This window comes from Triticum urartu, chromosome 7 (genome assembly GCF_003073215.2).
Source record: "Triticum urartu cultivar G1812 chromosome 7, Tu2.1, whole genome shotgun sequence".
Classification (NCBI taxonomy): domain Eukaryota; kingdom Viridiplantae; phylum Streptophyta; class Magnoliopsida; order Poales; family Poaceae; genus Triticum; species Triticum urartu.
Genome location: NC_053028.1, coordinates 636,861,119 through 636,875,619, shown reverse-complemented (window position 1 = coordinate 636,875,619; position 14,501 = coordinate 636,861,119). Strand labels below are relative to the sequence as shown.

General features: G+C 42.1%; 1 long non-coding RNA gene across 4 annotated transcripts; it reads right to left on the bottom strand.

The window, feature by feature from the left end:
* Positions 1 to 8,676: 8,676 nt before the first annotated feature.
* Positions 8,677 to 11,830, bottom strand: LOC125521960. Of its 4 annotated transcripts, none has more exons than XR_007289523.1 (4): positions 11,464 to 11,830; positions 10,181 to 10,681; positions 9,276 to 9,489; positions 8,677 to 8,870 (listed from the first exon to the last, which is right to left on the bottom strand). It is a non-coding gene; the product is annotated as an uncharacterized LOC125521960 (long non-coding RNA). The 4 variants fall into 4 exon arrangements; XR_007289524.1 differs by having other exon boundaries at positions 9,276 to 9,464; XR_007289522.1 differs by having other exon boundaries at positions 10,218 to 10,681; positions 11,464 to 11,829.
* Positions 11,831 to 14,501: the final 2,671 nt, after the last annotated feature.

Genomic DNA, 14,501 nt, shown 5'->3' with positions numbered 1-14,501 from the left:
TCGAAATCTGACCGTTGAGACACGTGTCAGTTCCTTAGTGACCCAGGGTCATTTCGGACAAATCAGGTCGGGTTGCCAAGTGGCTATAAATAGCCCACCCCCACAACCATAAACAGTTGGCTGCTCAGATTTCAGTGCACGGCTTTTGTCATTTGAGAGCAACCCACCTCGAAGCCTTTCAGAGAAAATTCCTAGTGAGGAGAAAAGCCCTAACCACTCAGAGCCAGAGTAAATTGGGCATCACTTAGGTCTTCTTGTCCGTGTGATCTGAAGACTTATTACACTTGAGGACTGTGAATCCTCCAGACGGTTAGGCGTCCCGTTCAGAGCATCCAAGAGACATTGTGGATTGCCAGTGAACGAAGTCTGTGAAGGTTTAGGAGTCTACCTTGAAGACTTACCAGAGTGATTGGGCGAGGACTAAGTGACCTTAGCTCAAGGAGATTACGGTGAGCACTTGGTGTCCTGAACTGTGTGTTCAGGACTGGGTGTCCGGGACTGTGTGTCCTAAGGTTTAAATACCTAGCCGCTCCAACCAGACGTACAGTTGTCACAGCAACTGGAACTGGTCCAACATATCATTGTCTTCAACGAGTCACTGGTTTCATCTTCACTTCCTTCTCTTGCTGTTACTCATTGTGAAGTCATTGCGTGCTTGCTTTATCATTTGTCTTCACAACGTGAATGCATGATCTGTTTGGCTTCATAACTTCTTCCTACTTGATCCTTATTACACTGAAGCTGTTTGTCACTGTGCTTTCACTCTATTGAATACATGACCCTGGCTGGCCTAGTGTAATCTAACTTCCACTGCATAGTAATAGGCATAATCTTCACTGTTTGTCTTCATAACTCCCAAGTTTTGAAGACTTTCATAAAAATCGCCTATTCACCCCCCCCCCCTCTAGTCGATATAACGCACTTTCAATTGGTACCAGAGCAAGGTGCTCCCTTGTTCTGTGTGATTCGGTTTAACCACCTGGAGTTTTAGCTATGTCGACTGCAGGGATAATCAAAGTCTCCGCTGCGTGCCCCGTCTTCGATGGAACTGAATATCCCTACTGGAAGAATAAGATGCGCATGCATCTTGAAGCCATTGACGTCGACCTATGGTATGTCGTCGAGAACGGCGTTCCCAAGGCTGGAGAAGGTGTCACTACTGCTGATGTCAAGAAATTCGTTCAACTGGACTCTACTGCCAAGAACATCATATGTGGTCATCTGACCAAAGGACAGTATGGCCGTGTGAGTTCCTTGAAGACATCCAAACTGGTCTGGGACTGGCTCTCCAAGGTCAATGAAGGCATCTCAACCTAGAGAGATCAACGAATCAGTGTCCTTCGCAATCTCTTCAACCGCTTCAAGCGAAATGACAATGAGAATGTCCAGCACACATTTGATAGACTCACTAACATCACAAATGAGCTTCAAGCCCTCGGCACCACTGAAATCACCAAACATGAAATCGTCAAAACGCTGTTGAGATCACTTGATAGTTCGTTTGACATCCTGGCCCTGATGATTCAAGAACGTCCTGATTTCAAGACACTCGATCCGTCTGACATACTTGAGAGGCTCAACACACACGAGTTTCAGCTTTCTGAGAAAAGAGATATCTACGGTCCAAACTATGGGCGAACTCGCGCCTTGAAGGCAAAAGCTGTCTCCTCATCTGAAGAAGAATCTGACTGCAGTTCTGATGATCCTGAAGATATTGGAAGAGAACTTGCAATGCTAGTGAAGAAGTTCCAAAAATTCACCAAGAAGAAAGGCTTCAGAAAATCTTCACGATCAAGCTCAAGGAATGATGAAGCTTCTGCTCATGACTACAAGAAGAAAACATGTCACAAGTGCAAGAAAACTGGACACTTCATCTCTGAGTGTCCACAGTGGGACAATGAGAACAGAAGGAAGAAGAAGAGCAAGGATTATGATTCTGACGACAAGAAGAAGAAGAAATACTCAAAGTCTTCTTCCAAGTCTTCATCAAAGTCTTCATCACACAAGAAGAGCTCATCTGGCAAGGCACGTGCGTTTGTTGGAAAGGAGATGGATTCAGAGGAGGAGTCCGCATCTGAGGAGGCAAAGGTGGAGTCTGAGGAGGAGTCTGATTCTGGCATTGCGAGTCTGGCTACAGCATACGTCGCCAAGTCCATCTTCAACACCGAAGACAATGAATGCATCACCGACACCAACGCAAATGACAAGAACGACTCCACTCCTACCTACTGCTTGATGGCACGCGGTGCCAAGGTAAACACACGCACTACTCGCTATGAAACATCTAGTGACGATGACTCTGAATGTGATTCAAAACCTAGCTACAAAACACTTGCTAAAATTGCAACTGAACAACAGAAAGCTATGGAACATATTCAAAAATTGTTAGACAGAAGCGATGATCTGTTGGGTGCTGAAATGACTCGATCTGAATCCTTAATTGAAGACATAAAAAACCTTCACATTAAGTATCAGGAACTTGAAGATCGTCATGATACTCTCTCAACAACTCATGAAAACCTTTCCTATGATTATCTTCAAAGGAAGCAAGAACTTGAGAAATTGAGGGTGGCTCATGAAGATCTTCAAAAGGAAAACGAGTCACTTCGCTCCGAACAGATCAGTCCCGCTCAGGAAGGATTTGAACCACCATGTCTTAAATGCATTGAGCGTGATAATGCTAATTCTGTTGCTGAATGTTCCACTTCTACTACTGTTGCAATATCTTCAACTGTTGACGTGGTAACTAACCCCTCTGCTGAGGATACCACTGCTATTGCTGATGAGAATGCTATGTTGAAGACATTGCTTGAAACAGGGATGTACAAAAGTCTTAAAGGACATCAGACACTATGTGATGTCCTCAAGAAGCAGATCCTGAATCGAAACCCTAGGAAAGAGGGTGTTGGATTTGTGAGGAAAATCAATGCAGATGGCTCTTACTGGAAACCTGAGCAGTACCCCAAAACCACATGGGTTGCTGCAAAGGAACTTTCAGCAGATCCATCCAACTTATCTGGCTTCACTTGTGCTAACCCCATTATCATTGATGAATCCTTTGATGCAAACTATAAACTGTTTAAGAATCAGAATGGTGAAGTGTTTGCTAGGTACATTGGTACTAACTGCAGGAATGGACCGCCTATGAAGAAGATCTGGGTTTCCAAAAAGTGTCTGGAAAATCTTCTTGTGAATGTCTTCATGACACCTCACTTGAAGAAGACAAATCTTAGACCAAAGGCTTCATACGGTCCAATGGCTTCATACAAACAGAGGACTCACCTGAGTCACACTAACACAAATGTTTTGCAGGGAAACCATACTCAGGCACATGAGTATGAGAGCGGTTCATCGAACCATGTTCATGTGACCAAAAATTATTCTGCTTATTCCTATGAGTATTATTGTCCACCTGCTAGTCTGTTTGCTAAGGCTTCAAAGCCAAAATTCTCAGATGCTGCACTTAGACTTATTGCTTCTAAGCCACCCTTGAAGATGTGGGTGGTTAAGAAAGCTTAACTCTCTTTTGCAGGGAAAGGTCTCCAGCAGAAAAACAAAATCTTCTGATGCTATTGCTGGGGACCTTAAAAATCTTGTAGGGCACAAGATAAAATGCCCGAATGGGATCAATATGTACTTCGTTCCTGAATCGCATGCTACTCTCCCTATTAGTCCTAATCTGGATTTAAGTTTTCATAACCCACTGGTTCGTCAAATGTTTATGCTTCACAATTCTCTTCGTGAAGCCTATCCCCCTAACTATACTGTAGGGTACGACACCAGCGACTTCAAAATCTTCAGAATGGATTATTGACAGTGGGTGTACAAATCACATGACTGGTAGAAGAAGCCTTCTTATGGACTCAACATTACGTCCATCCGACAAGAGCCACATCACATTTGCTGACACTGGTAAAAGTAAGGTATTGGGTCTAGGTAGAGTTGCAATCTCAAAGGATCAACACATGGATAAAGTCATGCTTGTTGAATCCCTTGGCTTCAACTTAATGTCTGTCTCAATGCTTTGCGATCCGAATATGATTGTAATGTTTGGAAAATATCGTTGCCTGGTGCTAATGGAATCTGACAAATCTCTAGTGTTTGAAGGGTATCGGAAAGGTGATTTGTACGTGGTAGATTTCTCAGCAGGACCACAACTTGCGGTATGCCTTCTTGCAAAAGCTTCAGAATGCTGGCTTTGGCATCGGAGGCTTGGGCATGCTGGCATGAGGAACCTCCACACCCTTGCGAAGAAGAAGCACGTCATAGGCATCGAGGGCGTCAAGTTCAAGAAAGATCATTTATGCGGTGCCTGTGAAGCAGGGAAGATGACAAGGGCAAAACATCCTTTGAAGACAATCATGACTACTACACAACCCTTCGAACTGCTCCACATGGATCTTTTCGGTCCCACTCACTACTCAACTTTTACTACTACTGCTTGCCTCTATGGCTTCGTCATTGTTGATGATTACTCTAGATATACTTGGGTACACATAATCCTTTACAAGACTGAAGTGCAGGATGTCTTCAGACGCTTCGCCAATTGAGCTATGAACAATTTTGGCACCAAGATAAAGCACATTAGAAGTGACAATGGCACTGAATTCAAGAACACTGGCCTTGATACATATCTTGATACCTTGGGCATCACACATGAATTCTCAGCTCCGTACACGCCACAGCAGAATGGCGTCGTCGAACGTAAGAACAGAACACTCATTGAAATGGCCAGAACAATGCTAGATGAATACAAGACTCCAAGAAAATTCTGGACTGAAGCCATTGATACTGCATGCCATACAATAAATCATGTTTATCTTCACAAGCTTCTGAACAAGACATCTTATGAACTCCTAACTGGCAAGAAGCCAAATGTCAGTTACTTCAGAGTATTTGGCGCAAAGTGCTGGATCAACGACCCACATCACACCTCAAAGTTTGCACCAAAAGCACATGAGGGCCTTATGCTTGGATATGGAAAGGATTCACACTCCTACAGAGTCTTCAATCTCTTCCATTACAAAGTGGTCGAAACAGTGGATGTGCGGTTTGATGAAACAAATGGTTCACAAAGAGAGCAACTGCCAAATGTGCTAGATGAAGTCCCAGCTAGTGAATCAATCAAGCTTATGGGAACTGGAGAGATTATGCCTTCTGAAGCTCATCCTGAAGAAGAACTCATCATCTCAGCACCTGATCAACATGAAGACAATGCTCAGCATGAAGACATTCCTCCAAACAACAACGCAGATCAGCAAGAGCAAAGTCTTCGCCCTATACATCCTCGTGTTGCAAATGAAGTGCAGATTGACAGAATACTTGACAGCATCAATGCACCAGGTCCACTCACTCGTTCAAGGGCAACTCAGCTAGCAAACTTCTGTGGGCATTTCGCATTCGTCTCAATATCAGAACCCAAGAAAGTTGAAGAAGCCTTCATGGAACCTGAATGGATTCAAGCTATGCAAGAAGAGCTTCAACAGTTTGAGCTGAATAATGTATGGGAACTGGTTAAGCATCCTGATCCTCGCAAGCACAATATAATAGGCATCAAATGGATATATCGCAACAAGCAAGATGAGCATGGTCAAGTTGTCAGAAACAAAGCTCGTCTCGTTGCTCAAGGATACACTCAAGTTGAAGGGATTGACTTCGATGAAACATTTGCTCCTGTGGCTAGACTTTAAGCTATCCGCATACTGCTTGTAAGTGCATCTAGTGCCACCCCTAGTTGGTTTTGGAGTATTGACGACAAACCTAGTTGAGGGACTAATGTGTTTGTGAGAATTGCAGGAAAACACAGGTAGAAGTCCCTCATTGATTCGGTTTACTACCAGAGATGACCCCTAAAAATGAATGAAGACATTGAAGTCAAAGGTGGTATATGAAGATATTCACATTGAAGACTATGACAACAGAAGACACGCTATGAAGCCTAAGGAACTTGAAGACTTAGATCTTTCGTAGTTCTTTTTATTTTTGTTGAGTCATAGGAACCACCGTACTGTTAAGTGGGGTCCAGGAGAACAAGTCAGAATGACTTAAGTGATGCCTAAATCAAAAACCTATGTCTTCGAGTGAAGACAATGAAAGCAAATCTTGTCCAGAGCCGGACAAGTTAGCTTTGCTTGTAGCCCAAGTAAAGTTGCCATGAGAGTTCGAAATCTGACCGTTGAGACACGTGTCAGTTCCTTAGTGACCCAGGGTCATTTCGGACAAATCAGGTCGGGTTGCCAAGTGGCTATAAATAGCCCACCCCCACAACCATAAACAGTTGGCTGCTTAGATTTCAGTGCACGGCTTTTGTCGTTTGAGAGCAACCCACCTCGAAGCCTTTGAGAGAAAATTCCTAGTGAGGAGAAAAGCCCTAACCACCCAGAGCCAGAGTAAATTGGGCATCACTTAAGTCTTCTTGTCCGTGTGATCTGAAGACTTATTACACTTGAGGATTGCCAGTGAACGAAGTCTGTGAAGGTTTGGGAGTCTACCTTGAAGACTTACCAGAGTGATTGGGCGAGGACTAAGTGACCTTAGCTCAAGGAGATTACGGTGAGCACTTGGTGTCCTGAACTGTGTGTTCAGGACTGGGTGTCCGGGACTGTGTGTCCTAAGGTTTAAATACCTAGCCGCTCCAACCAGACGTACAGTTGTCACAGCAACTGGAACTGGTCCAACATATCATTGTCTTCAACGAGTCACTGGTTTCATCTTCACTTCCTTCTCTTGCTTTTACTCATTGTGAAGTCATTGCGTGCTTGCTTTATCATTTGTCTTCACAACGTGAATGCATGATCTGTTTGGCTTCATAACTTCTTCCTACTTGATCCTTATTACACTGAAGCTGTTTGTCACTGTGCTTTCACTCTATTGAATACATGACCATGGCTGGCCTAGTGTAATCTAACTTCCGCTGCATAGTAATAGGCATAATCTTCACTGTTTGTCTTCATAACTCCCAAGTTTTGAAGACTTTCATAAAAATCGCCTATTCACCCCCCCTCTAGTCGATATAACGCACTTTCACTGCTGGCCTATGCAAATCATCATAATATTCTTCTGTATCAAATGGATGCGAAGAGTGCCTTTCTCAATGGCAAGATTGAAGAAGAGGTGTATGTTGCACAACTGCCTAGTTTTGAAGATCCAAAACATCCTGACATGGTGTACAAGCTCAACAAGGCACTGTATGGCCTCAAACAAGCCCCTCGGGCTTGGTATGACACACTCAAATACTTCCTGAAGAGCAAAGGCTTCACACCTGGTTCCCTCGACCCCACTCTCTTCACGAAGACATATGATGGTGAACTGTTTGTGTGCCAAATATATGTGGATGACATTATCTTCGGCTGCACCAATCAGAAATATAGTGAAGAGTTTGGATATATGATGCAAGAGCAATATCAGATGTCCATGATGGGTGAGCTGAAGTTCTTCCTTGGTCTTCAAATACGTCAGCAACGCAACGACATCTTTATATCTCAAGAGAAGTATCTCAAAGATTGCCTGAAGAACTTTAGTATGCAACACTGCAAAGGCTTCACGACGCCAATGCCAGCCAAACATCATCTGGGTCCCGACGACAATGGTAAAGAGTTTGATCAAAAGGTATACCACTCCATGATTGGTTCTTTACTTTATCTATGTGCATCTAGGCCAGATATTATGCTTAGTGTTTGCATGTGTGCTCGACTCCAAGCAGCACCAAAGGAATCGCATCACTTAGCTGTGAAGCGAATTCTTCGATATTTGGCTTACACCCCAACTCTAGGATTATGGTATCCAAAGGGCTCAGAGTTTGATCTGGTTGGATTCTCGGATGTTGATTATGCTGGTGACAAGGTGGATCGCAAGTCTACATCAGGCACATGTCATTTTCTGGGACGATCACTTGTATGTTGGTCTTCAAAGAAGCAGAACTGTGTATCTCTCTCCACTGTTGAATCTGAATACATTGCTGCTGGATCTTGCTGCGCTCAGCTTCTACATATGAAGCAAACACTCAAAGACTATGGCGTTCATCTGAAGCAAGTGCCACTCTATTCACTACAAGGATCCGGGTCTATTGCAACAAAATTGGTCGTCGCAATACATGTCGATTTGTCGCGACAAGTACCTATTGCCACGAAACAACATTCGGTGGCAGCCGTTGCGACTGGACACATGGTAATAGGTTATTGCCACAAAAAAATAATCGTGGCAATAAAGTCTGCTAATGCAACAACCATGTGGGAAGTTGCCACATATTTTCCCGTGGCAACACTCACCAAATGCCACAATTTGCTTTGTGGAGATAGCTTTAATGCAACATGTAACAAATCATGGCGACTGATAGCTCGTGGCGGTAGACATTTGTGGCAACAACCTATGCCAACGACGCTCGTTTTGTGGCGCATGCTCTTCCGTGGCAATAGTCAATTGTGGCAATAAACTATGGCAACAATCCTTGATTTCGTGGTATTAGGCATTTTGCCACAAACCACCACACTTGTGGCATTAACTTATGGCAACAAATATTTCAATCGTCGTAACAGGAAATTGCAACATACTAGTTTTGGTGGTGATAAATAGGTAACACAACAGGTGAAATGTTTGTTGCGAGAAACTATTGCGACAATTTAAACTTCTCGTGGTGCTAACATGTGGCAACCGAAAGTGTGTTGTGGTAATAGCCTATTGCAACCATAAAAGAAATATAGGCATTCAATTACAATATTCAAAACCATATGTATAATATACAGATTCATAAAATTCATAATTCTCATAGCAAATATCCATCAAATGATACTCAAATGTAATTTAGCCATCCTAATTAAGGCCAAGACTAACTATCCGTGATCTAGAGTCCAGTCGAGCTAGATCTTTGGATCCTGCAATCAAGAAATAAAAAAAATAGTTCTAGTTAATGAGTCCAACATAACATACACCATACAATTATTCCAGCCCTTGTTAAAAATAACTATCACCAGACTATTTGGAGTAATACTGTGTCAACAAGCATGTAACTGAGGGATCAGAACAGTTTTACAAGTGTAAATGTCTAAAGCATAAGCACAAGTACATGTACTAAAAGCATCCGATGTTGATTTAAGTTGTGACTCAATCTGTAGTTTCAGTTAAGTTCATATCCCTAGCTAGCACATATTCATTTTTTCAAAGTTGTTACTCGATGCAGCAACAACACATGGTGAAAGAGAAGAAGCAGCTAGCTAATTATGAAGGCCATACATATAAAATGCAGGTGAACATTAAGAGAAAGCAAGGTCGTGACTTACCATTGCTTTAAACATTTGAGAATTCCTTGTTCAGCTTGTATGAGCGCACTTGAAGAAATAATAGTTAGAGCGCACTTGAAGAAATAACAGTTAGCCTTGCACCTGGAGTCTTATTAGGACTAGATCTCTGAAAAAAGTATTTTGCAAGTTTGGACTACTATCTTATTTGTCAATCCTCTTTGTTGGCACCTGCAAATAGAGTTTGCTCTTCAATCTGGATTCAATACCTTTCAGAATCAGTTGGACAGTGGCAGAAATACTAATCAAGTTAATCATAAGGCATGTAAGCAGGATCTGATGAATATGGCATGAAACACCAGCAATGTGAAGCGGGAACTAGGAAGAACAAAAAACAGAGTAAAAATGTCCAAGACTTGAATTAAGGTAACTGGACGCTATTTATCTATGGACTGTGGCTAACAACAAATGAACTACATGCCACATAATCAAATTAAACCAACATCTAAGTAGCCAAAATGACTGAAATTATAAGGGGAAGCAAGCATATTAGGAATAACATATATACCTAAAACTTAAAGTTCTGACATTGATAGAAGTAGCCAGTTTCATTCAAATCTAACTCTGCATATATACTCCAAATCTAACTAGGAGTAGCTGTTTGGGGCAAGTTGCATTGGAAATTAAACTAAAATAATGCATCTGTTCTATTGTAGTGGTCTAGTACAGCATTGACTGTACAAGTTATTTTCCATGCTTGTCTCAATTAGCATGTTAGTGCCTCCTAGTACTGACCAATTCAAGAAAAGAGCCTCTAATTAGGAACGATTCCAGCCATGAGATGGGCAACAAATAAACATGACAAAAGGAATTCCCAATCATACAAAAGAGGAACATGAAAATTAGAAATAGCCATGTGGTGATGTCAATATGAACAAAATACTCACATTGACTATGGGAATAAGTCAGGCAAGGGAAACGTACATGCCTGCTTGTTCTGGCGACGGATGATAGCAGAGGCACAACAATGATTCTACAGTGCTCCATGGACGCGATCATGGGCCTCGCCGCCCTAGGACACACAGAGGAACCAAGGATGCCGCTCGTATCGGTGCGGCCATCAGTCATGACCACGTCCTCCATTTAGGGGTTTCCCCTCTCGTATTTCGATCAGGTGTACTGACTGGTTTTTTGTGGCTCCCTGAAGAAGTGGCTGAGTCGCACAAGTCCAGCTGGTTGAACCAGACCTGCAGTAGGCACTTACCCCTTCGCCAAAGGGGCCCACAACCCAGGTCCCTCTTATTCATGTCCTCTCTTCTCCAACAAAAACGAGCAGTTCGGGCATTCTCAGATCCATGGCGATGAAGAACACATATACAGGATTTGAAGCCCCCTAATTTTTGGGGGCCCTGTGTAGTCGCCCACCTCGCACATCCTCGTCAATGGCCCTGCAAAAAACAGTGTGCATCAGACAAGAACCACTAGAGATAAAACATCAAGACAAACCGAATACGAGATAAAGCATCAGACAAGAACCCTAATTTTTGGGGGCCCTGTGCAGTCGCCCTGGAATTAAACGTGGAACCTATTTTGCGCATAATGTAACCAGGATGGATACTTGGTAAAAGGTGATGAAGTCTTACATTTACCTAAATAAAAAGGTAACCCTGATGGGTAGTTGTAAAAAGTGATGCTATCACCCATTGGATTATATCAAACAAGCATATGAGATTGAGATACAAGAAATATAATAATTGAAGTGAAATAAACAGACAAGTTTCTGCTGTATTTTCATAGTGAAGTTGGGATATACTACACTAAAATGATCATACATGTACTAGAACCCTTACCATGAAAAGCACTATGTATTACACCTACATTCCCTATCAGTAAAGTACATGTCCGTCTTGCTCTTCACAATTTCTACTACCCAATTTGACAATTAGTAGACCTATTTAGCTGAATTAAAAAAATCGCACAGGTATTCGGGTATGTATGTATATGTGCCAGTTTGAGAGTATTCGAGTATGTATGGATATGTTTCGGGTATTCGGGTATATGCATCTCCACCACGGGCAGGAACACGTACGTACTATACTATTATTACCAGGAGAATCAATTAGCAGTGGGCATGTACCCTCGATGTCGTCCTTGCATCTTGCTCCCCTTGGCACTAGTACACAAACAAGCAAGCAGCCTGTTGGATGGATTATTGTGGAAGATAGCTTACATATGGATCGATTCCTCGTGGATGTTAGCAGATGACGAGGACCAGTGGCTCCTAGCGCGGGAGGCGCGCATGGTCCATGCGCTAGTTCTGCGCAAGCTGCTTCAATTCTTCATGGCCGCCCGGAGGGAGGGATGGCTGCCGACGGCCCCGGCTAGATCTGCCCAGGATTGCGGCGGCTGCACGCTCCTCATGGCCGCCTCCTCAAGCTTGGTGGGGAGGAGGGAACGATCCTGGGGCCCAGGGTTGCGTTGGCGACCTACAGAGAAAGGGGCGAGCGGCGGCGGCATGAGGTGACCTGCGGTGGCGACTTGCGGCGTGGTATGCGGTGGCTTCGATGGGTAGGCGTGCGTGTGAAGGATCAGGAGAGAGAGGAGATAATAGGATAGGGCACCCGCAGGGCCGCAGCCGTTCGATCGAAGCAAATCCAACAGTTCGGATGTGTGATCCATGAGAGGGCCATCTTGACCAATCAAAAAACGGTGTATTTTTAGTGAGGTATTTTTACACTCGGTAAAATTTTAATATTTTTCTTTTTTCTTCCCTTCTCTTTTACTTGCTTTTTTTAATAAGGCCTATTAAAGGATATAAATAGGATTTTCTTTAATACCAACATTTTTATGCACTTGTGATTTAAATTTGAATTCTATGCAATAAATGACTATAAATGCATTAAATGTACAAAAGAACCCATGAAACTTGGGAATTGTCACTCAAATATGGTCTACTTTCTGCGCAAATTTAAGTGGTGCCATTTCAAACCTATTTCCGTACTTGCTTCACAAAAAATACCCATTTTTACACTATAAAACTAGAATTTTTTTTAAAAAAGTTTAGAAACTCTATTTGTCAACATTGTTTTTTGTTTTGATGTTTGTCAATATTTTTTGTAATGGCAAGATGCATCTATGTGCTCAATTTGGGCACATTATCATAAACTATGCAATGAATATGGCCATCACCTTGGAAAGTCATGAATGTTCATACATGATAGCTTGCTTTGTGAAGATTCTTTTCTTCAAAATGATCATATTGCAAGTTTAGTATTTTTTCTCGCAACTAGTACACATAAAAGCACTCGATGCCAAAGGATTGCATTTACTGAATTTGTATTATTTTCTTTAATTTTTTCCACATGGGGTCATCAAAGCGGGGAGCTGGGGGGGGGGGGGGGTAAATCTGATCGTATCGTATCCCCTAGAAATAGGAAACTACCAAGTCATGCCTACCTATAAAAGAGATCGTGTCGAGGCTTCATCAAAGCAGGGTCATTCTAGAGGATCTTGGCATGTACTCTAGCTCAAAGTAGATTGATGCAACACTATTTATAACCCACGTCAAACGATAAGGACAGGGGCTACTGGCTACTATCTGTGATATGGGAAATGGGGTGTCCCAAGCACACTATAATTGAGTACACTAGCAAGCAAGGGATTACTATACATTGAGATTACGATCTACTAGTTAATATTAAAAAAGCATTAAGGTTGCAGACGACTCGCTGGAACCATTTGCGTCCTTGATCTGCTATCCCGACAGCCAAATGCAGTATGTTTTTCTACCTCGCGAGAGCTAGCATCTTTCGTATGCTATCTGGCCTGGTTCAACTCTGACTTTCCTTCACTCCAGTACAACGCCGACCATAACTCCCTTCGGCTGACCAGTCTAGGGCCAGCGAAGAAGGATGACTCAGACGCCTGACAGTCACCTTCAGACCTCCCTTTGCTTTGGACCAGGATGCTTGGTCGATGCTGGTAAGATCTCTCTCTCGCTCTTTAGTGCCTCCCCATTCTTCTACCAAAATGGATTTTTTAGGGTCCTAGAAATGTGCCCCAATCCCGTACAAATACCGCTCCAAGGGGGACGACTTTAGGTTTCCAGTAAAAAAAATATGCGGGCTGGGGCCAAGATACGGGATCTACTAGTCATTTTTTGGCCCATAAATCGCATATCGGTCTGATTTTTGGGGATCGGGCCAATATGTGGAATCTGTTAGAGTTGCTCTTAGCCGGATATACAAGGGATAACCTATGGGTTGCCCAAATAGCCATTACTTTCGTGGTTACCTATTTAAAGGCTCCTTCTTCCCAGTAAAGCTACCTACTCTCACATCTCATATCTAACGAAACATCACATACAAGAAATATTTATATCTCATCATGAGAGAAAACATATATTTTTTAGACAATTTGAATTTGCATGCAAAACTAATAGCGAAATTATTGTTTGAGAGTATTCGAGTATGTATGAATTTGAATTTATGCATTGTTTGATTTGGATGTGTTTAATTTTCCGTGTTATTGCATATTAAAATATAAAGAGCACCTATACGTCGTTAGTGGCGCAAGCAACGCTAATTGACAATCACCCGCCGCGTGCCCTGGGCTGACCCAACTAAGCAAGGTCGCTTTGCCCAGCTCGCTCGGTCGGCTGTTTCCACCGGTTCACCATGTTGACAGGTCGACTGGTTGACCGTTGACCCATGGCATAGTTGACCGTACACATCTATATAAAGTTTAGAATTTTAAAAGTTTTTCAAGTTTGAAAAAAGTTTGTGGCTTCAAAAAATGTTTATGAATTTGAAAATGTTCAAGAATTTGAAATAAATGTTTCTCAATTCTAAAAAAAGACCACTAATTAAAAAAAATCACAGACTCAAAAAAGATTCACGAATTTGAATTTTTAATGTATTTCAGAAAAAGGTCGTCCATTCTAAAAAAATTGAGATATGGAAAAAAGTTACCAAAGTCAAAATAAGTTTACGTATTTGAAAAAGCAACACGAATTTGAAAAAATCGTGGCATGGAAAAATATTGGTGAAAATGAAAATGTTCAGCCACTCAAAAAAAGTTTGTAAATTTGGAAAAAAAAAATCACGTTTCCAAAAAAGTTACAAATTTTAAATAGTTCCTCAATTTATCAAAAAACATCCACGAATTTGAATAAGTTGGTCAATTATAAAATTGTTGCTAATTTTTTAAAAAATACACAAATTTCAAGAAAAAAGTTACTGAAATTTAAAAATAAAAATGAAAATTGGA